At 40.4% G+C, this 23,095-nt stretch overlaps 1 protein-coding gene across 1 annotated transcript in view; it reads right to left on the bottom strand.

The window, feature by feature from the left end:
- Positions 1-22,245, bottom strand: part of UGT8 (UDP glycosyltransferase 8) — an 89,141-nt gene extending 66,896 nt beyond the window's left edge. Inside the window, exon 1 of the mRNA XM_027837352.1 lies at positions 22,051-22,245. The gene's annotated coding sequence lies outside the window, so the exon portion shown is untranslated. The remainder of the gene's footprint in view (positions 1-22,050) is intronic.
- Positions 22,246-23,095: the final 850 nt, after the last annotated feature.

The raw sequence follows: 23,095 nt of genomic DNA, 5'->3' as shown, positions 1-23,095 counted from the left end.
TCTCTCTCTCTCTCTCTCTCTCTCTCTCATTTGCATGGTATGGCTGTTAAACCCATGAGAGCTGAGGAGGTTACCAAGAGAGAAGATAGCCCAAGCCAGAACTTTGGTGAATACCTACAGTTAGGGGCAAAGGAGTCAGAAAAGGAGTATCAGACAGGTAAGAGGCCAACCAAAAGAAAAGAGTATCAAAAAATTCAAAGAAAGAGAGAGTATCCAGAATGAGATGTCCAACACTAGCCAATGCAGCAGAGAAGTCGAAAACGATTAGGACTGGAAAAAAAAATCATCAGATTTGGAATTGGTAATTTGAGAAAAATAGTTTTTCAGTTGAGCGACGAGGTCAAAAGCCAAATTACAAATCAAGTTGGCAAGCATTTGTTCCCACATGCACTGTGCTAAGTGGGGGTGCTTCAAAAAAGGCAAAGAACAGTCCCAGACTTCAAAAGAGCAGAGGGAGCACTAGAGCCACCATGCAAATAATTATGCACATACAAGATAAACACAGAATACACCTTAGGGACTTTAGCTGAGACCTAGAGGAAGTCAGGAGGGAGATATGGGGACTAGAGAGCTCCAGGGATGAGGGACAACCAGGGAAAATGCCTGGAATTGACAGGTTAGAAACAGCAGTGTGTGAGAAACAGCAAGGATCAGAAAAGGTGAAAAGGAGTAAAGCAAGAAAACTGGACAGGGAGGAAGGGGACACACAAAGGTCTTTAAAAGTCATCTAAAGGAGGGTTAAGAGACAATGAGAGGGGAGGAAGTGGAATCACTGAATGCAGGCAATGTTTTAATGATTTTGGCTAAAAAGGGGAGAACTATAGGATGATAATTTGAGGGGACTGTAGGATCTAGTGAAGTTTTTTTTTTTAAAGGATGGGGGAGATCTGGGAAATTTGAAAGCAGTAGAGAAGGAACAAATTGAAAGGGAGAGGTTGAAGACTCGAGAGAGGAGAGATTAGTAAGGATATAGTCTGCTGGAGAAGATGAGAGGGATGAGATCAAGTAGATAGGGTAAGGGGAGAGGTAACCTTATCCAAGAGAATATCCAACACTTTGTCAAAGACTTGGGGGAAAGAGAGTGAGATGATGTCAAGGGAAATGTCTGAAATGAAGACAACTGGAGAAGAGGGAGTTCGCATCTAATGGCCTTAATTTTATCAGAAAAGCAGGGAGAAAAAGTCCTCAGCTGAGAGGGGAATGAGGGAAGGGGATTCAGAACGGAAGATTAGATTTGGAATAGCTTCTGTGGGGAATGATACCAGGATTCAATTAGTCAGAAATAATAAAACTACCCTGGCAGCAGTGAGAGTCCAATTAAGGTTGTATAATATACAGTCAGTATGGTTGAGAGACTTTCTCCAGGTTTGTTCATGAAAATATCTGAAGAGGTGTAGAAGTTTTGGGGTGCTCCTAGATGCACAGAGGCACCCCAAGATTATGGCGCCAGGTCTGCCTGAATGAATTCAACCCAAATATTCTTCCAGCCAGAGAAATAGTTTATTAAAGATAAAGCATATAGGCCAGACTCCCAAGGAACCCAAACATCAGTAACACCAGCAGGGATGAGCAGGCATGAGAGTCTCAGCCTCTAGGCATGAGAGGTTCTCAGCATCTGAATGGGGGCTAAGGTGGCCAGGTGACACCTGTAAGGAGGAGCAGGCATCAGATAGTCTCAGCCTTTTGGGCATGAGAAAAGCTGAGCATCAGAATGGGGGCAAAGGTGGATCTTAAATTCAGAAAGACGTGGGAGGGATCTAGGAGTGGCCAAGTGGGTGACAGGAGGAATGGCCTAGGGAGATCTGGATGGGAGTGGCTAGTAAGCTGGGATGAACAGAACTCCTGGGTCCCGGACCAGCGTGGTGCCTAGCTAGGATTAAGGGTGGGAAATGGCCAGGGGCCACAGGAAGGTAAAACAATGGAGGGGAGATTGGGTGTAGCCACAATGAAAGGCCAGTTGAAGGGGGAAGGTGGTTGGGAAAAAGGGTCCAGGTGAGAATTTTGTTTGGAAGGGCTGAGAGATTTGAATAAACAATGAGAATAGATAATAAAGGGGACTGGAAGGCAGAAGCTTGCTTTCAAAGGGAGCTGGGACAGGTAGACAAACTTCTTTTTAGGGCTAGGTGCATTTTAATAAGATTAAAAGGTAAGGCTAAGGCTTTCAAAGAGAGATAAAGAGAGCTTTCAAAGGGAAATAAAGGCAGTTTCTAAAACTTTAAGGTTTTTCTGGGACTGGCAGACAAACTGAAGCCAGGTTCTTTTTAGGGCCAGGGAGGAAAGATGCACATCAAAAGGCGAGGCCAAGGCTTTGGAAGGGAGGTAAGGGGAATCTAAAAATTTAAGGGTTTTCAACAAATGGGAGCCAAATTCCTCTTTGGCGAAAACGGGCAAAGGGAAAAGGGACAAAGATCTGGGCTTCTGAAACTGAATGGTGGGCCCCATAACCTTCGTCATATCCAGGAAAATTCAAGACTGAGGTTTGGCAAGAGTGGTAACAGGACAAGGAAGCAGAAATTCAAGAACAGAGGACAGTGTGGATTTAAAATAGCTATCTATTAGGTTGAGGTTGGAGAAGGAGGAAAGTGAAATCACAGCAGAACTTGAGAAAACAGAAAAGTAGAAAGAACGAAGGTTGTGAGGAGGACAAAGAGTAGATATAGAAGGAATGAAGTAGAGAACACTTCTGAGAAAAGGCAAGATCTTTAATTGTGGCTGGGGTGAAGGACTAGATCACATGATTACCCAGGTCAAAGAGACTGAGGAATAGAAGATTAAAGAGTTTGGAGGCACATCTACACCAATGTTCAAGTCCGCCAGTAAAAGGCCAGGGGATGAGGATTAAAGGAGGATGATGAGTTAGGTGCTGAACTCCTTACGCTGAACTATCCCTTCTAACACCACCAACAACTTCTTAGCTTTTTGATGCTCTCTCCTCCCTTAGCTTCTAAGATACCAAACTCTCCCCTAGTTCTCCTACTTCTCTGATTGATCCTCTTCTATTTCTTCTTCACAGTACCTTGTGTGTTGAGGGTGGTGGGGGATACTCTCCTAACACTTCTCTTTTCTCTGTATTTGTTCATTATTGATGGAGCTGTGAATCAGTAGAAGCATTTTGGTAAGCAATTTGGAATTATGCAAATAAAGTGACTAAAATGTTCATGCCCTTTGAACCACAAATTTCACTACTAGGAATATACTCCATTAATAAGAAAGTCCTCATATATACAAAAATATTTATAGGAGCATTTGTTATGACAGCAAAAACTTGGGAACAAAGATGCCCATTAACTAGAGAAAATCTAAACCAACTGTAGTACACGAATATAATGGAATATTACTGTGGTTTAAGAAATGATCTGTGTAATGAATACAGATGAAAAGATCTATATGAACTGATGTGGGATGAAGTAAGCTGAGTCAAGAAAACAATACACATAATAACTATGACAATGCAAATGGAAAGATCAAAAGTGAAAGTTATAAAATTATGAAGGATAAGCATGGCTCAAAAGAAGAGATACAAGAAAGCACTCCCACTCCACAGGCAAGACAGTCCATGAATGTTGAACATTGCACATATTTTGGACTTTCTTAATGTATTGATAAGTTATGCTGATTTTTTTTCCTCTTCTCTTTTTTTAAATCTTTTTATAAAAAGTATGACACAGTGAGGTGGAAAGCAGGGATACTGAAGAAAGCTATAATGATGTTAAAAAAATAGATCAATAAAAATTTATTTTAAAAAACAGTTCAGCCAACTATCCACACAAAAAATAAAAAACACTACATAAAGAATTATCCAAACTATGATATGTAGTTGGATGAAAAATCCATAATGCAAGTTATATGGGTACAACACTGCATTGAGGGAATTCAACAGTACTTTTCATGACCCTAAACTTTCTCCTTGAGACAAAGATATGTCTTTTTAATATAAATCTCCTTCCAGCAGGGCTGTGATCATTCCAGAATGTCTGTAAAGTCTGAAAAATTCAAACGATGGGTCAACCAAAGAGGAATGCAGAGGCACAAGGTAAGTGGTGAAGAGGCTGTAACATACACCAAACAAAGAAATGTGCAAGAGAAATACAGTAATTGATGTGACCCAACAATAGCTATGACCAGGAAAAGAGGTGGGCCAGTTGTGCAGCCAAAAATGAGAAAGTAATAATAGACAAGCCCCATGGCTCTACTGCAGCATCAAACTCATACCGAAATGGTTCCCTAGGGCCTCATATTAACTTAGAAATACACAAATAAGCATTACATATGTTGTACTGTATTTTTTAAATTTTGTTAAACATTTCCCAATTACATTTTATTATGATCTGGGCCACCTGAGGTTCCCCTGGTTGCTGTGAGTCTGACACCTATGTCTACTGGTATCCATGCAATGTCAAGAGATATAGACAACAGCACCCAGAATGTAGGTTACTATGGACTGTATGTCAGAACATGGACAAGAATTGTCCAGGATGAGAAAGCATAAATTATTATACTGGATATGTACTCGTACATATGTAGACATACAGAAATACGTGCACATGTGTACATGAAGTTAGGCATTGACATTTCCAATATATGTATACTCACATGAACACATATATGCACACATATATACGTATGCCTACCTGCATGCTGTTCCAAAACTACAGTTTTAAGCTATTAAAATGCAATGTGTATGTATATATGTGTGTGTGTATATATACACATACCCTGTGCAATAAGATGTAGGGTGTCCTCCTCACTACAGCTAAGACCAGTTTGGTACAAATCATCCTTATGTTACACCATCATAAGACTGTCAAGCATTCAAAGAATGATAAAGAATTTCTTTGTTTAGCTTCTGGTGTCATCTTGTAACAAATAAGAAAATTTTAATAGATCACATGAATGGAATCACAAAATAATGTACTCTGAATTCTACCAGGTATTACAATTAGAAATAAATAAATAAAAGGCATGTAGCTTAAATCTGGCAATGATCTTCTATTAGTCTTCCTCCTCAACCCCCTACTTAGTATATCATTATTTTGGGAAGCCAGAAGTATTCCGAAGAAAAGAGAATCTGGTCAAAAACTCATATTCTCCAACAATTACCTAATTATCCTATGATTCAAACTGTATTTTGATCTTTTCAACTCTTGATTTTCAGTAGCTGGGCTTCCTAAACAATTCAGAAAAATGGTCACCCTTCACTTCACTCTGCCCTGCCAATACCTGATATGGACATAGCACTTTCTGGGCATTCTTCTAGGCAAACAACAACATTATTCCCCATGATCTAGTAGCAATACCACCATGTTTTCTTTCATTCTATTTCATAAAAATTCTCAGAAAGTATCAGTGCTTTTCTTATTCAATGAACATCATTTGTGAACAAGTGCCAATTACTTTGCTCTTTAAAGTGATCACTGGAGGGAAAACTGCTATGGAGCTGAGGAACAAATCAACAGAAATAGAGCATCGCCGAGGATCAGATTTCAATGTCTTATAAGCACAAAAAAATAAACTCTAAATGTGTTATTATTTTTGACGGGAGAAGTGTTTTTTAATTCTCTTGAGACATCTGGGCTCCCCCAAACCTAAGGCCCACAGGTTGAGGGGTCCATGAATAGATTTTAGGTAGAATGCAAACTTGGATGGGAAACACTAACCTTTGGGTTCCACGGCAATTCTATGTACTTTGTTTTATATATTTAAAAGCACTATTCTAGAAGGGTCCATGGGTTTCATGAATCTCGCCCAAGAGATGTATGGCACAAAAATGGCTAAAAATTCCTGCTCTAAATCTTCATTGAATTGGTGCAGCAATGTGGTTTGTGGGAGTGTAGTGGATTTGGAAAAAAAAATGCCTTAGTTCTGGCTATACTACCGTGACTATGGATCACCAGTAAAGACTCTATTCCTTTATCAAACACAGTTTCCTCTTTGATGAAGGTTAACAGTACCACCTCACAAGTCTGCAATAAAGAAAGCTCTCAGTTTTCTTATTCAAAAAACATGGGGTCTGTAGTTGTTATCCTACAGCCCTGTAGTGAAGATCAAATAAAACAATGGGTGTTAAGTACTCTGTAACCCTTCAGGTACTTTATAAATATCAATTATTCATATTAGAATACATATATCAAATAGTATAAACAAGTTATTGCCTCAGAGGATTTTTGAGGCCTATAACTTTACAAGTACATGATGATGGGAGATATTCATTTTTGGGAGGAGGAGACCTAGAACCTTGCAGATCATCTGGTTCAGTTCCTACATCTTTGGAATAGGGAAATTTAAGGCTTAATATAAAAAAAAAAAAGTTTGCTCTGGGCAACACAGGTAGTCAGGGGTCCAAAAGGAACAAGTAGTCAGTACTCCTGAATTCTAAGTCCCATCACTATATATCATTTGCTTCTCAAAATAGACCATGGAAATATTTCAGATGCTAAACAAGAAAACTGATTAGTACAATATCTTTGGGCACCTAAACTAAAACAATAACACTTGGACCAGTTTAGGAGTTAGCTTATAACACTACAGAATTATAACTCAATTTTGGTTTTTAAACGAATTGAGTACAATGTTCTACTACCCTGAATTTTTCCATGTTACTATACTTTTTCAACTTAAAAAGGTAATATATGTAAATCAAACATATGAACATAAAAAGGATATCTTAATATTTTTTTTCAAAGTAGAATTTAGGAATTATGCCATGACTAAATTAGTTTCACTTGGCACAATGTGCTTAATTAATAAGCAAGTTCTTAATAAATACTTTTGCATTTATTTCATTTCAATCAGATCATTTAATAGCAAGAGAATGCACAAATCACACAGACACACAGACACACAGACACACACACACACACACACACACACACACAGTGGAACTTGATGACCTCTGAAGTCTCTTCTATCAATTTATGGTTCTATGGCCTATTTTCATAGAGATAAAGACGTAGAAGTATGTAAGCCAGTAGGGTCATCTCTACAAAGAGATAGATTGGGTAGCCACCTAGAAAGTATGTATCTCAATACCCTAGCTTGTCAGAAATCTCTCCCCTACTAGCCTGAGAATTTGGTGATCACCATATCATTTAACAATGGTGGTTGCCCTGTTCTCAGAAGAGATTGGACCTGTACTTTCATTGATAGAGTACTATATAAACTGGTGGTCTCATCAGATCTCATGGGTTAAACTATCATCTCTTTTTTTGATCATGGTTTTCAGGCAGTCTAATAATTCTTAAATCATCTCTCTTCAATCTATTGTCCAGATCAGTTGTTTTTCCAATGAGATACTGCACATTTTCTTCTATTTTTTCATTCTTTTTATTTGGTTTCATTGTTTCTTGATGTCTCATGGAGCCACTAGCTTCCACTGTCCCAAGTCTAATTTTGAAAGAATTATTTTCTTCTTTTTTAATTAAATTAAATTTATTTATTTTTGGTTTTCAACATTCACTTTCATAAGATTTTGAGTTCTAAATTCCCCCCCCCTTCTTTTCCCCTCCTCAAGTGAGCGGGAGTAAGGATTTCAAGATGACACTGAAATTGCAAGGCTTGAGGTACTGGGGAAATGTTGGTGATGTTCAAATTTGAGTACAAGGGGTAGATGATAGAGGGGATAGTGAATTTTGTTTTGGAAAGGTTGAGTTAGAGATACCTACAGGATGTCAATTAAAGATGTTCAAAAGGCAGCTGCTGAAGGGAGACTGAAGCTCACAAGAGATTAGGGCTAGAGAGATAACATACCTGGAAATCAACTGCATAGAGATGATAAGTGAGAGAGGACAGAGCCAAGATGGTGGAATAAAGACAGGGACAGCTCTCCCAAACTCCTCTCCAAAAAAACATTAAAATAATGCCTCAAAACGAACCCTGGAAAGGCAGAACAAAAAAAAAAAAAAGACGGAGTGAAACAATTTTCCAGCCCACGACAACTTAGCGGGTTGGCAGGAAAAGTCTGTCTCACTGGGGTGAGAGCGGAGCCCAGGCTACATCCTGGCAAACCAGCAGTAAGCCTTAGGGGGCAACTGAATCAGCAGCAGCCGCTTCAGGACCTCTCAGCCCACAGACTAAGGCGGTCAAACAACTGGTCAGAAGTTTACAGACGAACTTTGGCTGGCACTCGGCGCAAGACAATGTTGCATTGCCCATACAAGGCTGCAGGTCACAGTCCCAAGGCAAGGAGGAACACTAACAAGAGCTGGGACTTTGGTCACAGTTCCAAGGAGGGAAAGAATGTTTGTAGTAGCTCACAGACAAGAGCAAAGGCAAGAAGAGCTGTGACCACACCTGTACTTAGCTTACACCACCTTGGAAGAACTGAAAATTTACAGACACCTCAGAACTAGCTCTTGAAAACAGAAACACAAAAAACCTGAAGCTTGGGACACTGTCCCCTCTACCCCTGCAGCAGAACCCAATGCCCTCAAGGAGCATACAATCTAGTTAGGGAAAAATTACTAACAAAATTTAAAAGCAATTAGTGCAAAACTATCTTGTACTTATAGTAAATCAAGAGGGTCTAAAATAGAGTAGACATCAGCATGTACTGGAGAAGTCAGAGACACATGAAACTTTCAAGGTTCGTTGTCCACAGGCATCAAAAATGGAGGACTATTTTCAGAATGACCAAGGATGGCCAGAAAGGTCAAGGGTGATCAGAAATCCACAAGGCAGTCCAGAGTGTGGCAGCCACCAGTGCTCACACCTGGACAATCCAAGTACCTAGGGATTACCAATATCCTAGCACTCTATCCTGAAACACCACAAAGGACTCTAACTACCCAGAGGGTTTGAACCTAAAAGATTAGAGATAGGGAGGAATCTAATTCCAGAGGCAAAATTCAGGGATATGCATCTAGGGCAAGGCCTAGCTAAGCCAATCATACTGGCCCTAGCACAAAGCCCCCATTCAGAAACTTAAGCTTAAAAAATGAATAAAGCTAAAACAGTGATGGGTATATAAAAAAAAATTACTATAGATCTAGAGATGCCCAAAAATACAGCTTAGAAGGGGAAAGTAACTACATAATTAATGGCTGCAAGCAGAGATTGAAAGAAAAAAATAGATTTTCTACAAGCAATACATGAATACCTAAACAAAATGAAGCAAGAGATTTTAAAAAAAAGGGAAAGAAAAGGAGAACAGATCAAAAGAGAAAGTGACCCAAGTAATGAATTACTTGAAAACCAGACAAGACTAAACAGAAATCAATGATTTTATAAGACAGAGAAATTTTAGAACAAAGCAAAAAAGATGGAAGAAAATGAGATATCTGGTATTGAAAACAACTGACCTAGAAAGACACTGAGGAGAAAAAGCCAAGAAACTGTTGCAAAACAACAGATGGAAAATAGCCAGATTATTAGAACCAGAGCACAAAGATAGAAGAGGTCCAATGATCACCTCCTCTAAGAAATCCCCCAAAGTCCCAGTTGTACCACATGTAATGTCAAAGCAAAACAAACTTCCCAAAAATGAAGGAATTAAAAGGGGGGAGGGGGAAGGACAGCAAATAACTAGAATTAAAGCTGAAAATAACAAAAGAGAAGCTTTCCAAGAATTCTGGATAGCATGAACTGATACAGAGTGAATAGATGTTTAAAAATGTTTATTGACTGGCTGAAATGAGCAGAACTAGCAGAAGAATTTATAAAACACTGTAAAGAACAAAACAACCTCGAAAGATTTAAGAACACGGAGCTACACAATGATCAACTGTATCTCCAAATGACCTATGATTAAGCATGTTACCCACATGAAAGAGAGGTGATGGGCTAACAATGCAGAAGGAGATATACAGTTTTGTGTTTGGGAACCCTATGTCTTCATTTTGCTAGACTAAGTTTATTAGCTAAAATGTTGCATATATGTATATGTGTGTGTTTTCTCTTGGTTTTTAAAGTGGATGGAGGGTTAGGGGTAAAAAAAGAGGTTAGAAATAGAGAAGCCAAAAAAGGGAGGGGGAGTGGTCAAAGAAACTTTTTTTTGTTTTTAGATACACAGAAGAGATTGGAAAGTTCAGATGAAGCAAAGACAAGCTGGACAGTTTTTAAAGTAATGTGCAATTCATTACATAAAAAAGCATTATAAAATGCAGATTCACAGTTTCATATACTATTATCTTTTTTTTAAATTTTCTTCTAGATAAATGGAAATACTCATTATTTTGTTCTGTAAGTTCAGAGTAGCTAATTTTTTTTAACTAAGTCCAAAATTATTATACACATCTTTTCAGGAACTCAAGTTGAGGTTAGTGGTGATTTTAGTTTCTTAGTTCAGTAAATATTAGCTTTAAATCTAGTTTAGAAGAAAGGATCCTTTTGATTTCTATTGGGGGTAGGGGCTCAGAGAAGGGGAAAGATCTGTCATTTCACTGGTTTATGGAAACTTCCAGTAAAGAAACTCCCTCCACCAGGGCAGCAATCTGCTCTTCAATTTACCCTCTGGGAAGTACTTGGGGCACTGTAAGATTTAGTTACTTGCCCAGAGTCAAATATCAAGTTATATTTCATAGTGGGAAATAGTAAAGTCTTTCTGACTTCAAGGTCAGCTCTCACTATGCCTGGCTACAACTGTTTTAACATAACATGTTTATTTAAAATAAGTTAAATTTAATAGATTAGTAAAATACATATATAATTCTATGTGTTAACAATAATCTGATTGTTACATGTCATAGCAAACTAAAAAGTTTATAATTAAGTATGTACATATTAATATTGCTAAAACATCAAATTGACTTTTCCAAAAGCAGTTACATATCTAATATCACTAAATTACAACCCTTAAATCTTGTACAATTACAAAACAAAACAAAAAGCCTGGTCAAAGTCATTTTAGTGTAAATCAACCACATATTCAAATAAAAACAATATAGTGACCATTTTAAAGAAGTCCATTAGAAAACCATACCATGAACATGGAATTTTCCTATTCCTCACTGATTAGCTCTAATCCAAACATCACTACATCTACATAAAAGTCTCAAAAGGTACAACACTTTGCTTATGATTCCATTCATAAATCCAGACAGTCCAGGAATTTTCTTTTTCTTTTTTGCCTCAGATACGTATTCCTGAATCTAATCTTCGTAGGTCACTCCTATTTAAGTCAATAGCAAGTTGGCATGTTACCCATTACAAGAGAGTGCTGAACATGGAGGGGTGGGGGGAATTGTCCAAGAATGTACAGCTGCATTTAAAAGGTGCATAATGAATGAGTCAATGACAACCTTAAACTGAAATCCATCAATTACCTTGCTTTAGAAGCAAGGTCCACTCAGATATCTGAAGCTGAGCAGAAAGAACAATTACACAAAGTGTCATCAAAATGCCCACAAACAGACCGACACATACTAGGGAACTACTCATATGACACACCTTTAGGAAAGTACGCTTCACATAAGAATCACCCTTATCATCCACCCACTTGATTCTTCCTCTAAAGATTCACCAATAGAGGATTCTGGGAAGATGGTGAAGTAGGTCAGAAAAATCCAAGCTCTCCAGATTTCCCCTACAAACAAGACAAAATAGCACCTGAGAGCAAATGTAGAGCTGTAAAAATAAAAAAAGCGTAGAACAGTGGTCCTCCTGCAAAGGAAGAAAATCCCAGGACTAACCTCCAGGTTAGTTCCACCAAAACAGCAAGCAAGAAGTCCTGGGGCTAGCTGGGTTGGGAGGTAGTCTCGGCACCAGCCAGAGGAATTTTCATCTCCTGGCCAATGTGGGGAGTCAGGTGTCTGAGCTGGGGAAGACTGAGGGAGCCTCTGCTGATAAGGGATACCAGGTCCAGCTGTGCTGCTGAGACAAGGCCCTAGGCAAAAAGGGCAGAAGCACCAAGGCAGAGAGGCTGCTGGATCTGGGCACTTACAAGCAGGGTAGAGTTCTTGCTTTCAGTTCCTGGACAGAAAGGAGAACTGAAGGAGGACCTGAAGCCATAGGCACCATCCCCCATACCTCAGGACTAGAGGTGTTTACAACAAGTTGCTATTAATACATATTTTAAAAATGAGCAGGCAAAGGGAAAAGAACCCAACCACAGGAAGTTACTATGGGAATAGAGAAGACTGGGGTTCGTCTTCAGATGGGGATACTGAAGCAAAAAAAGCCTCTCCTACCCCAAAGAATAATGTCAAATGGTCACCTGCCCAAGAAGAAATCAAAAGAATTTTTAAAAAGAGTTTAAAAATAAAACAAGAAAGATTGAGGACAAAATTTTAAATATAAGAACAATTAAGAAAAACAAAAATATTATGAGAAGAAAGTTAACCAACTGGAAAAGAAAATTCAGAATCCTAAGGAAGAAAACAACTCTTTAAACATTAGAATTGGGCAATGAGAAGCCAGCAAAGTTATGAGAGACCAAGAAATAATAAAACAAAATATAAAGAATGTAAAAATAGAAGAGAATGTGAAACATCTCATCAGAAAAAAATAACTGATCTAGAGAACAGATCAAGAAGAGAAAACATAAGAATTATTGGACTACCTGAACGCTATGATAAAAAAAATCTTAATACGATAATACAAGAAATAATTAAAGAAAATTGTCTTGAAGTATTAGAACATGAGGGGAAAGTAGAAAAAGAAAAAATACATCAATCACTACCTGAAAGGGATCCCACAAGGAAAACCTACAGGAATATCATAGCTAAATTCTGAAACCCTCAGCTCAAGGAGAAGATATTATGAGAAACAAGAAAAATCAATTCAAATATGGCAGAACCACAATTAGAATCACACAAGATCTAGCAGTGGCTAGCAGTTCTTGGAATACTATATATGGAAGAGCAAAAGAACTGGGATTGCAGCTGCAAATATCATACCCAGCAAAGTTAAGCTTAATCCTCAACAACAACAACAACAACAACAACAAAAAAAAAAAAAAAGGACATTCAATGAATTGCCAGACTTTCAGGACTTTGTTGCAAAAAGATCTGACCTTAATAGAAAATTTGACATACAAGATCCAAGAGAAATATGAGATAAACATCAAAGACAAGGGGCTCAATAATGATAGACTCTTTACTTTTTTACACGAGGAAATGTAAATTGGATATCTAAGATTGTAATTAGTAACTGGGTAGTTCGAAAGAAAGACTGAAGTAGAGCTGAGTAGGATGTAATTTTAAAAAGTAATACCATCCAGGAAAAGCTAAAAAGAGTAATTATCTTATACGAATGAGGTACGAGAGGAAGAACTGACACAGAGGAATTAGATGGGGGAGGAGGGCTGGTAGCTCTGGAACACTACCCTCGACAAGAATGAGTTAAAGAGGGAACAATACATATATACCTAGAAGGGTATAAAAGTCTTCTAAATTCAGCTGAGATACCGGTAACAATTATGATTGGTTGGAAATTGGGAATGAGGGGCTAATAACTGTTCATTGTTTGGGTCTACATGTAAGGTTAGAGATAGTGGACCAAACTTCTTTAGATAACCACACATCCTAGAAGGATAGCTCAGCAGTATATAGATCCTGGACCAGCCCCTCAGGTGCCCATCCACATCCTTCAAAAATAGCATACTTCCTCGAGGACAGGACAGAACAGCGATTAGCAGGAAGAACTGGATTTCTAAATTTAACTCATTCCAGGACAGCTGACTTTCTAAACTAGTTTGGAGACAAAGAACTATAACATAGGCAGTTACAAGACAAATTCAATTAACTGTAAATAGGCTCAATAAAAAAATGATAACACCATCAAGATGATCATTTATTAGTAAGTTCAAAGTGTGTGAAGACATTCTCCACGTGCCCTAAGTACCAGGAATTGATTCATAAATATTTTAAGATACATAAATTCAGTGGATTTCATGTTCCTCAATGACATATATACAAAGAGAAGAAAGAAAACAGACATTACTTTATTGAAGAAAACAAGTCAGCCCAAGGAAGACCATGGATATTGATCACCATCAGAAGTATATTAAATACTGTTATCAAGTATGCTATTAAATCAGAACTCCTTATTCATTAGCACTTTCTCTTCCAGATAGTTCAATAATCGATTTAATGAAGATGATTCCTGGAGTACGTCTATTAGTTCTCAGTCAAAGGAAACCAAGCTACTAACTGATTTTTTTAGGTAGCACTAGTATTATGAGGAGGCAGTTAAGTGGGCCTGGAGTTAGGAAGACCTGAGTTCAAATCCAGCCTCAGATACTTACTAGCTGTGTGACTCTGGGCAAGCGATTTAACCCTGTTTGCCTCAGTTTCCTAATCTGTAAAATGAGCTGGAGAAGGAAATGGCAACTCCCCCCAGTATTTTTACCAAAAAAACCCCAAATGGGGCCACAAAGAATTAGACACAACTGAAACAACTAAACAAATAACTAGCATTATCCTGAACACCCAATGCATTTTCTCATGTAATAAACCTTGTTTTTATATTTTATACGCTCAAAGAATTAGAGTTCAAAGAGACTTAGGGATCACTGAACTAATACCATCTCAACCATTTCTTTTTATAGTCAAGGAAACTCAAACCCCTGGAGTCTAAGGGACTTGTCCAAAGTCATATCCCCGTGTGTGTGTATACACACATGTAAATATGTAAACCCACTCGGCAGAATTAGCATTTGATTTCAGGTCCAGAGACTTAAAAATCCAATGCTTTTAAGTAAACAACACTGCCTCCCAAAGGATATACAAAAGACTTGTGTCTCTTTACCAGCAAATGAGGTGACAAGACGGCGTTTAAGTTTGAATATTGTGAATTTAATTATATTAGTTTATGCTAAAGCTATATCAAACCCTTCCAAATCTACTGGATGAATTCAAACAATAATTTGAAAAAAATGTTTTAGAGTAGAGCCTCAAGTTTCCTCATCTACAAAACGAGAGGACTGGTCTGGATTACTTCTAAGAGTGCCTCAAGCTCTAAATCTATGATCTTGATTTAATGATGCAGGAAACTCTCAGGGAAGAAACTCCTACTAATAAAAGTTAGCCTGTGCTTTATAATTTACAGTCTTATGGAGCATCCTGGGGCACTAAGCATGTCATCAGGGGAGCCTGAACTCCTATCTACATCAATCCAATGCCAGTTCTTTGTGTCACAATTGCCTCATTAGTTCAATAATAATTCATTTAAATTTAACCATTTTCTCCAAAACAGCCAACTTTATGAATTTATTTTGCCCAAACTGTTTACCTGAAGACTGTGTCTTAGTTGAAAAATAAGATTTTGTAACTGTCAAGAGAAAAGCATACTTTCTCACCCCCATTTTCACTTATATTAGTATCCTAAAAAATGCGTGTTCAAATCATCAACTTCACCAAGGAAGTGACAGATTTATGAGTTGAATGAAGTACAATATCTCATCCAATTGCCCTTCTAGAACAATTTGGTTCAATATTCAACATGAGATAGTGTCAATCCATTGATACAGTTATTGAGAATCCATTCAAGCTATACCCAACCTCCTCCCCAAATCTTTCATTTTCCAGAAAGACTACAAGTGTCAATACTGGCTGGGTTCAGCTCTATAGACCAAACCTTCTGATTTAATATCTAGGGTTCTGTCTAAGGTTCTTATACTCTGCATCTAAACAATCTTCTGTCTTGTAGAAATATACCAAGGAGTAGCTAGGTGGTGCAGTGGATAGAAGGCCAGATGTGGACTCAGGAAGACTCATCTTCCTGAGTTCAGATCTGGCCTCAGACACTTACTAGCCGTGTGACCCTGGGCAAGTCAATTAACCCTGTTTGTTTCAATTCCTCATCTGTAAAATGAGCTGGAGAAGGAAATGGCAAACCACTTTAGTTTCTCAGCCAAGAAAACACTAAAAGCGGTCACAATGAGTCTGAAATGACACCACAACAAAGAAAGAAAAATACAGACTAAATAGGTTTTAACTGAATTTTAGTGCAAGACATACACATTCAAGAATATTTCATATCAAACTATCTAAATACGTTTCACAAAGATCAGACATCTTTTCAGTTTACCTTAAAATGATAATTTATTTTATTATTATTATATTATTATTTCATTTAGATTTTGAACTGGAAGAAACCTCAGAAGTCATCTAATCCATCATTTTATAAATAAAGAAACACAAGGAGCCAAAGAGATTGAGTAATTTTCCTAAGGTCCCACAGCAAGTAATTGGCAGAGGTGGGATTTGAACAAAGGTTCTTTGACTCTAGATTGTTTTATCCACTGAACCAACCACACCACTTTTCTAAATTGCTTCCTGATCACCAGATCAGTGTCAAAATCAAGAAAAAAAAGCTATATTCTGAAGGGTAAAGATGATTATTTCTCATCTCTACTGGATCAGGAAACAAGCATTTATCAAAAACCTACTGTGTTTCATGCACTAACTATGCTAAGTACTTTACAAATATTAGCTCATTTGGAAAGATTATAGAATTACAGAAATATTATATTATAGAGAAGCAAATATAAAATAAAGTGATTAAAAACTACTCTATTCATAAAGAATGTAAAAATGCATCATAAACTGCTTACTGTACATGTTTGTTTGTTTTCTGTATTACTAACTGGCATAGTAATAATTTTAGGAAGAAGTTAAGTTTCATTTAAGGCTACTGTTTTAAGCCTACAGTAGTAGGGGTTACACATGCTGATTTAAGTACCGAGTTTTAGTAAAATTCAAAAAAGAGATTTAGACCATCACTGTTATGATGAAAAAGAACAAAAAAACCTAAAGTTAGATAAGCTATATTAATATTAGTCAAACTCAGGTTGTGCCTAAACAAACATATTTAGCCAGATTCAATCAAACAACTTTTTCTCCCATTACAAAAGGATCTAAGAGAACTGAATTTTTTGACTAGAGACTGCCTGCAAAACTTTGTTCAGAACCACATGTACATGCAGCTAAAATGTAAATAAGGCATATGTATATTATCTCTAAGTACATACCCACACAAGTCTTAGTGAATTTTTAAGTTTGTTCTTCTCTCTCATGTGAATTTGTATTATATATACATATATATGTGTGTATATGTATGTATGTACATATGTATGTTTGTATGTACGTAGATATATAGATAGGTAGAGAGCTGGATAGGCCTAGCTTTGGTTATATGCATATAGGAGTATATTAATTTCCTGCTAGGGACTTCACTAACAGAGAACTCCCAGATGAAGAGACTCTAAATTCAGGTCAGCACCTCCTCTGTAGTTCACTGTCTTAGAGTTGCCTAGGATTGAGAAGCTAAGTGACTTACCCAGGGTCACATAGCAGTCATTCATCAAGATAGGGCCTTGAATCCAGGTATTTCCTGGCTCAATGGCCAGCTCTCTACATACTATATAACAGGGTAATATTACCTTTCAAAAGGAAGAAATGGATATATACCAAATAAAATATGCACCTCTATTACTGTGATCCTAATGAAGGAATTTTTACCTTTTCCAAAACCATGTTAACTGTTTAACTGTCCAATCCATTCTCCATTCAACTACTTAAGTGATTTTCCTAAAAGAGTAAGTCTGATCATGTGACCCCTCACTACTCAATAAACTCCAGTGGCTCCATATGGCCACCAGGAGAAAACACAAAACGCTCTGTTTGGCATTCAAAGACCTTCATTAACCTAGGCCCCTCCTACCTTTCCAGTTTTCTTGTATCTTCCTCCCTGACATGCACTCTTCCATCCAGTGACACTGGCTCCCTAGCTGTTGCACTAACAAGACGCTCCATTTCTCAGCTCTGAGCTTTCTCTCCTGCTGTCCTCCATACCTAGAGCACTCTCTTCTCCTCTGCACGCCTTACTGACCACTCAGGCTTCCTTTCAGGTCCAACTAAAATCTCCACTGTTATAGGAAGCCTTCCCTAACCCCTCTCGATTCTGGGTCTTCTCTGTTAATTATTTTCTATTTATCCTATATATAACTTGCTTTGTATGTATTTGTTTGCATGTTGTCTCCTCCGTTAGACTGCAAGCTTCTTGAAGGCAAGGACTGTCCTTTGCTTTTTTTGTTCCTTTTTTTGTAACCTCAGTGCTGAGCACAGTACCTGGCACAAAGTAGGCACTTAATAAATGTTGAATGATTGATTATTTAAGGGAATCAGAGAGCTATGTGAAGAATGGGCATAGTAACATTAAAAAAATTAGGTAATGCTTCTGAAAATTTTTTGTCATACAATTTATCATAACAAATTTAGTACCCTAATACAACTCATCCAGAATTCTGTGACATCCACCACAGTGACCTCAACCTCAAATATGACCTTAAGAGGAGTAAAGGGGACAAACATCTGTCACAATTCTAGTGTACTCCCCTCGACAGGTAAGTCAGAACCTCACTCCCATTCACACACCTGAGGGGGGTAGGGGGAGAAGACTATATCATCTGGACACACAATTGGCTACAGAGGGAAACAGAAAAACTGTAAAGAGACGACTACTTCTGATATGTCCAATTTCTAGTATTGCAGTACAAAAAAGAAAATGGAGCCAAAAAAATGTAGGGGCAAACAATTAAAAAAAACTCGAGTTATGTCACCAACATACTACTCCGTTCAATAACTGTTGTTCTTTATAATGATTCTGAGTCATAAAAAAGTTTAAACTGTGTTATGAAAAATTCAAGGCTCAGATTGCAATATATTTTAGGAAAAAATTCTCATCAGAAATTTCTGTTTATTTTTCAAAGAACAATGTGAATTTAATTATATTTGTTAATTATATTATTTTTGGGCGTTTATAGGTGGCTGTTTCAGTTATCTAGAAATCCACTTCCTACCCCCAAGATTTTACAAGAGAAACTGTTCTATTTTGACAGTAAAAATTAAAAGAAAACATTCTTCACAATCAACTTAGGAAAGCACTTGTAACGGAAATAGCTCCAACTAAATGTACCGGAATAGGAGTTGTGGTTGTTTAAGGTGGAAAGGGATTTGTTTTTTTTAACTTTCCTCAAAATTTTGATGGCATTTTATAGGATTCAATTATTCTCAAGACTGCATCTTGAGAATGTATTTTTATATCTTACATCTTCATAAATGGGTCATAGAGGTTTCTGAAGTCCAACATCCTTGTTTTACACAGATGTGGAAACTGAGGCCCAGAGAGATTAAGCAATATCTCCCAAAATCAAAGGTACTAAGTAGCAGAGGGAAGACTATAATCCACATTCTCTGACTCCAAATCTTTCAGCTTTCCATGAACATTTGTCCAACCCACATCTGAATGCAAGCTACATAGCATAGTTACATAAATAGATAAAGAGGAGTTTCCTGGAGCAGCTAGGTGGCACAGTGTGATAGAGCACCAGCCCTGGTGTCAGGAGGACTTGAGTTCAAATTCAGCCTCAGACACATAATACTTCCTAGCTGTGTGACTCTGGGCAAGTCACTTAACCCCAATTGCCCCAGGGGAAAAAAAAAAAGAGGAGTTTCTTCATCTGAGAGATTCCTATACTGAAGAAATCACTATCACAGGTGCAGCTTAAACTTTAAATTCTCACAACAACACTGGGAAAAGAGTAATGCAAGTTTTTGTTTGTATTGGATCTTTAATTTCACTGGTGTGCAGAACTTCTAGGAAGGAAATAACTTCTGCTCCTACTGGTGACAGTACCTTTTCTATAACTTAATACAAATATGATTATCCCGAATTTATAAGGAAAGAAACTGAGGCTCAGACAGCATGACTGAATTATCCCACAGTTATACATGTGTCTTAGGAAAGGATTCAAATCTCAAGTTCCTGCCTCCAAGTCCACCACTCAGATGACTGCAGAAGGCTTTAACGTGTACCCGAGAGAAAGAGAGAAAGAGAGAAAGAGAGAGAGAGAGAGAGAGAGAGAGAGAGAGAGAGAGAGAGAGAGAGAGATATGGACTCCTCTGGTCATCTGGAGAAACCTATGGACCTCCTCTCACAATAATGCTTTAAGTGTATAAAATAAAATTTATAGAATTACAAAGGAAATCATATTGAAATAGTTATCAAAATATTAAAATAGCAAATTTATGAATCCCAGGTTAAAAACCCTGGACTATATTATGCTGCTTCTGTCCAGTTCAAAAATGTCTTCTTACTAAAACAATGTATGCTATTAGTATTATTAGTCACTACTCTGTGCCTACTACCAAATAAGTCATGTAAAGATAAAATGGCACCACAATTCAAGAATTGTTAACTGTTATAAAAAGATGAACCACTTCAATTGCCTTCCACAAGAAGGCTATTTCCTGCCTTACAAACAAGTTTAGATGCAATTTGCAAGCAATTTCTGGATGTCCCACAGTGGGACCATGCTGTGACAGCAGTTTTTGCCAATGTGGTTCACTTTTCTTTGAGTTAGTGAGACCTAAATTTGAATCCTGCCTCACTTTACTAGCTGAGTGACTCAGGGCAAATCATTCATCTCAGCCTCCCTTTCTTCATCTGTAAAGTGGGGATAATAACAGCACCTACTTCAGAGGGTTGTAGTGAGGATGAAATTTGCTAATATATTAAAAATGCTTTACAAATCTTCATGCACTACATAAATGCTATTATTATTAATAAAAATCATCTGTCTACCCAGATCACAGTGATAATTGTCACCTTGTCTTCATGGATAACAAATCATAATAAAGCTCTTCCCACTGGATTTATGTACGGTGACTGCTGGACACAGACACCCTATTACATTAAAAACACCAAAATGGCTAAGGAAAAGCTAACGCTTAACTTGCTGTTTGGAGCTTAAACAACCCTGGGATGGTAGGCACCCGGATTAATATTTAATTAAATAAACAATAAACTGATGTCGCTCACACTGCCACAAGAGAGTTTACAAATCTGGAAGCAATTAAAAGCCACAAGGGATCAAGACTCATCCCCTTCTCATACCGCTAAGACACTCATTAAAAAGTGCTCTCCTTCCTTCCTTCCTTCCTTCACCTGTGAGCCAAACTCACCGACAAATCTCCTTCAGAGCAGCTCAGTTCAGTTCCTGAGAGTCGTAAGGACAGCACTGACCAACACCATAGCAAAAGAATCTCGGTCACACTTGGCAAGTCACCAAATGGCCACACCTTCCGAGCTTTCCATCAAAAGAAATGTACGTGATGAATCTTAAAACCACTTTCCCACCAACTTCCTCATTTGTAAAAAGGTGGGGGCCCCGCTGGGGCCCAAAGATGAAAAGCAGCAAACTCAGGCTTCCCAGCTACAGGCCCTCAGGGGGCAAAAAGCCTTCTCCCCAGCAAGCACGGGTGTTCCTCAAAACGATGAGCATCGGCGCCACAGGTGGAGACAGCCTCTCCCCAAACCCGTCCTTCGCTGAGTGACAGACGCGCGGCACAAGCAGCATCCCGAAGAGAGAGCGCTAGGGGCCTTCACCCCCAGCACCCGCCTCCTCTGCACTTCCTCTACCTAGTACAGGTGTGGTCTGGGGCCATCCTGCAGCCCTCGCACCACCCGCCCCATCTCCTCCCCCACCCGGCACTCCGGCCACATCTTCTCACCTCCTCCCCTCCCTCACTCGCAATCCCTCGAGTTCAAGGGGCATCGCCCCCCTCAGGGGCCTGGACGCTCTCCTCCTACTCCTCATTCTCACGGACCCGCACGTGGATTTTTAATAGCTATAAGTACTACTTCAAGAGTTCCCGACAGTATGAAAATATTATTAATGATGATGATAACTCCCAAGAACTTCCAGGAGAGTTGGGAGCTAGTTTTATTTTCTTGGAAGTTTCTCCCCCCCACCCCCGCCCGTTCCTCCAGTAGGGAGGAGTTGAATTTGAACTTTAGCTGTCCCCTCACTACTTTCTGTTCCAGGGTGGGGGTGCACCCGCCGCGGCACCTCGGGGGCCTCGGGGCCCGTCCCACGGCCCGGCTCGCTTCCTCCCGCGCGTCGCACCCCAGACCTTGACGGCTCCGGGCGGCCCGGATCGGCGGGGGGCGCGGGCAGAGGTGACAGGGGCCGCGGAGGGGACTCTGGTCTCACGTCTCTCCCCGACCCCCTCCCCCCCCCCCCCCCCCCCCCCCCCCCCGGGGAGAAGAGGCCGCGCGCCCCTCCCCGCCTCTGGTTGGGCTGGGCTGGGGGGTCTCGCTCCCCGCTCTCACCTCGTTTCACGGCTGCTGCTGCTGCTCCTACCGAGTCACCCCTGCCTGTGTAATCTTAGCCCGAGACAGAAGGAACCCGTTTTCCTGCTCAAATTTCAGGTGTCGCCGCCGACCTCCGGTAGCTCGGGGAGCGAGCGGGTTTTTTTTTAATGGTCGGGGTCGGTCGCTGGCCGCGGTGGGCAGATGGCTGTGCCTTCTGCTCCGCCGCCGGCCGGTGCCCTCCCCGGCGGGGGTGTACGGGCGCCGCCGGGCCCCCCGGCCCCCCGCGCCCTGCCCCCCTCCCCCGGGCGGAGCTGCAGTTCCCCAGTGGCGCGGCTCAGGGGCGCATCCCACGGGGGCTGGCGCTTCACGCGGCCGCAGCCGGGCCGCCCGCCTGGCGCATGGACTCGGCGCCGCTACCGCCCGCGCCCCGCAGCCTCCGCCGCACGCAGCACCGACGGAGCGCCGGTCGGGCCGGGGGCTCCGGGACGACGAGGAGGACGAGAAGGACGAGGAGGACGAGGAGGAGTGCGCTGGCTCCGGCGGGCTGGCCCCTCGCGCCCCCTCAGGGAGCTGCTCTTCGAGTCAGCCCCGCGGCTCGTTCCCGGCAGCGAACCCGGGGCGGGCGGCCGCCCGGCCCCGCCCCTCCCCCCGCAGGGCGTGTCCTGTGCCCCGCCGCTCACCGCCCGCCTCCGTCGCCCCCGGCCGCCCCCGACTCCCCACTTGCCTTCCAAAAGCCCCTCACCCCGCGCGGCCACGCCCCCTCCTCCCCGGCTCCCTCTACCTGCCCATTCCCCTCCGAGCTCCCCCTCACCCACCCCTTCGGAAAGTTTCCTGAAGGGACCTGAAGGATGAAAAGGAGCCCCCTGGGGGCGGGGCGGGCGGGGGCGCGGAAACCTCTGACCTTGACCCTGACTGACCCGGATTTCTCCGGGGAGCGTCGGGAAAAGCCGAAGTCGGCCTCGGAACCGGGTCCGGGAGGGGGCTCGGAGCGGCTGCCCCGTACGCTGGCCGCGCTTTCTCCCAAAGTTGGACCTTCCAGCCTGGTTTTCTTTTGTGCCAGGTG

This window comes from Vombatus ursinus, unplaced genomic scaffold, assembly GCF_900497805.2.
Source record: "Vombatus ursinus unplaced genomic scaffold, bare-nosed wombat genome assembly UNPS02014821.1, whole genome shotgun sequence".
NCBI lineage: Eukaryota > Metazoa > Chordata > Mammalia > Diprotodontia > Vombatidae > Vombatus > Vombatus ursinus.
The sequence above is the reverse complement of the archived record's forward strand: the minus strand, read 5'-3'. Positions and strand labels throughout refer to the sequence as shown.